Genomic DNA, 3,302 nt, shown 5'->3' on the forward strand with positions numbered 1-3,302 from the left:
TCACACAGATATCCGCATATCAACACAATGTGGCAGATTTATAACGAACACTTCCAAAGTGCTCAAAAGTTTTGTTTTGTTTTTCTGACATGTTTCACCATATTTATGAGTGAAGTACAAATACGACCAAATTACGCAAACACAAACTTCATTTATCATGCGTTACTAATGCTACTATGGCGATGGCTCATCTTGTGAATATTAATTAATAGCGGTGACGCAATTTGGTACCCTTCCTATGGCGAAAAACGATGTTTGAATATTAATTAGATTGCTCCGTGACCATCCAATGGTGAAGACAGGGCTTATGAATATTAAGCAGCAGTCCTTCGCCGTAGTAGGATATTCCCTGCCTGTGACGTCCAACATTCCCACTTTAATTGTCGACATGGCGCTGGCGAGGTGGGAACACCAACTACGGAAAGAGCAGATCTCGTGAAGACAGTAAAAGACAAGGAAAAGCGTCCACGGATTTATATTTCACACTTTTAGACGGCGGTCCAGATTAAGAAGTTATGCTTACAAAGGCTGCATTTATTTGATCAAACATAACATACATTTAAAATAATTGTTTTCAATACGTATTAAAATCTAACTTATTCCTTTGATGGTAAAGGTGAATTTTCGGTATCATTACTCCAGTCTTCAGTGTCACATGATCCTTCAGAAATCATTCTAATATGCTGATTTGGTGCTTGAGAAACATTTCTTATTACTATCAATGTTGAACACAGTTCAATTGGTTAATATTTTTGTGGAAATCATGATACATTTTTTTCATGATTCTTTGATTAATAGAAAGTAGGAAAGATATGTATCAAAGTACTAGGGATGGATGATTTATTGGTAGCTTATGGCTTTTGCCAATCCTGGACATTTTTTTACATTATCAATGTTGAATATTTAATTGTGCATGACATGTTGACATGCATATATATATATATATATATATATATATATATATACACAATACAATAACATGTTATTATTTAATAATAGATTATTTAAATGACTATATTAAAGTCATAATTAGATTGTTTTTGCAACAAACACAGAAGAGACCATCATTGTTCCTGGCATTTCATCTGTAGCCCCGATATCATTTCATGTCATTTGCTTTGTGTAAAAATATACACAGCTACATTTGGATAATTAGACAATATCGAAAAGTAAACCTGCAGAGTTTTGTGCTCGGATGCATCTAAAGGGAACATGACCGTTACTGAACATCTAAACATAAACAACATTTAGCCATTACGAGTGAGAAACTGCTTCAGATGATTCAGTGTATTCAAGGAACTGAAGAAATAATTCAAACTGGTTCATGAACCTATTCAGACCATTTTGCCAACTTGTTTGAACAAATCTTTGAAGTGAATCGACTCAAGAGTAATTAAAAGGTGCTATGTAAGTTTTTGAGCAAAAAAATACCATAGTATGTTTTCAGATATTTAAGAAACATGCTAAGTTAACATACTCGTTTATCTGAAAAACAATGCTACAGTCAGTTATTCTCCTTTGAAAATGTGCGTTCCGGGCCGGAATGTCGGTCTCTGTTTTGGTTTGTGACCTGTCGTGTTTGTGTGTTACGGCCAGGGGTGTGAAGTAACGAATTACAAATACTCACGTTACAGTAATTAAGTCGTTTTTATCAGTAATTGTACTTTGAGTAGTTTAAAAAATTGTGTACTTTTACTTTTACTTGAGTACATTTTAAGTGATGGATCGGTACTTTTACTCCGCTATTTTCCTCCGTTTGTGGTCGTTACATGCTTATTTTAATTTTATTTTTATCCATCAACGTGATTGGATAGAGAGATAGTAATAGGTCTCGTGACTTTCGTCAAATCAAATTGTGCATAGAAAACTTTAACCGCCAACTGTTTATCATGGCTGCTGGAAGTGCATTCTTCAAGCATCAATTCAGTCGCATCTTCCTCTAACTTGATGTTAAGGTAAATTTCGGATTTCTGCTTACTAAATGATGTGTATATATGCTTGCCTATCTACACGGCCTGAAATTTGGTGTGAGGTTGCGGGTATTGCAAACAGTGTTAACTCCCGCAAGTGCCACGTTCGGTAAATTCCCACTCACTTATGAGATGTGCGATCTGCGCTGCCTCTGTCGCGTGTGTTCTACAGCGGTCACTTGGATAAGTCGTTGTTGCTTGTTGAACTTGTTGACTTTTGATGAGTTTGAGCGCGTGATGCGCGCTGTGAAAAAGTGTGTTGGAAACACAAATTGAGGACCAAATCTGTACCTTATTGATGACCCGTGGCGTTAATATACTGCGTCTGTGCCAGCGCGTGATGTAATAAAACTGCAGCTCGTTAATAAACCATGTTATACAATCCGCCTTCATTTAGCAAGTGCATTTGCGCATAAACAATTTTCAAGTTCAACCCTTTTTGTTCCATTCAGTTGTGGATGCTGCTGATTCACCGAGACCGCCGCGGCTCAGCAAAGAGACGTGTGTGTTTTCCTTTAAAAAAGTTTCCCCAGAAATACCTCGCTATTTAATGCATTTTTCCTTACAAATTGTATTATCAGCATAACAATTCGAGTAAATGTGTAAAAGGTATGGCATGAATTTGCCATCCTTCTAGAACAATGTGCATTTATGTTAAAATTGTAACAAATTATCAAGTTTAGTTATTCTTATTTCTTTATTGCAAAATGCTAAAACTGGCACCGTTTTGGAGAGAAATGGGCTCTCATTTTAACCCATATCATGGTGTGTGATGAACTATGAGTTTCTAATGGTGTTTGTATTTGCACCAGGGGCGTAGCCATCATTTCAGAAGTGAGGGGGACAGAAATGTTTTATAAAATTACAGTATAACATTTCTGTAATCTATATAACCTACCGGTCAACAGTTTTTGAACAGTAAGATTTTTAATGTTTTATAAAGAAGTCTCTTCTGCTCACCAAGCCTGCATTTATTTGATCCAAAGTACAGCAAAAGCAGTAATGTTGTGAAATATTTTTACTATTTAAAATAACTGCTTTCATTTATTTCATTTACATTTTTAAATGATTGCTGTGATCAAAGCTGGATTTTCAGCATCATTACTCCAGTCTTCAGTGTCGCATGCTTCAGAAATCATTCTAATATGCTGATTTGCTGCTCAAGAAACCTTTTTATTATTATTATTATTATTAATAATGTTTTTTGAGCAGCAAATCAGAATATCAGAATGATTTCTGAAGGATAGTGTGACTGGTAATGATGCAAAATTTTTTGCTTTGAAATCACTATAAATTACATTTTAAAATATATTCAAATAGAAAACCGTTATT

At 35.1% G+C, this 3,302-nt stretch overlaps 1 protein-coding gene across 1 annotated transcript in view; it reads left to right on the plus strand.

Annotated features, from left to right (window-relative positions):
- Window positions 1–394: 394 nt before the first annotated feature.
- Window positions 395–3,302, plus strand: part of LOC107583892 (liprin-beta-1-like) — a 27,173-nt gene continuing 24,265 nt past the window's right edge. Inside the window, exon 1 of the mRNA XM_016270246.1 lies at window positions 395–507. The gene's annotated coding sequence lies outside the window, so the exon portion shown is untranslated. The remainder of the gene's footprint in view (window positions 508–3,302) is intronic.

This window comes from Sinocyclocheilus grahami, unplaced genomic scaffold, assembly GCF_001515645.1.
Source record: "Sinocyclocheilus grahami isolate Dianchi unplaced genomic scaffold, SAMN03320097.WGS_v1.1 scaffold55.1, whole genome shotgun sequence".
NCBI classification, from domain to species: domain Eukaryota; kingdom Metazoa; phylum Chordata; class Actinopteri; order Cypriniformes; family Cyprinidae; genus Sinocyclocheilus; species Sinocyclocheilus grahami.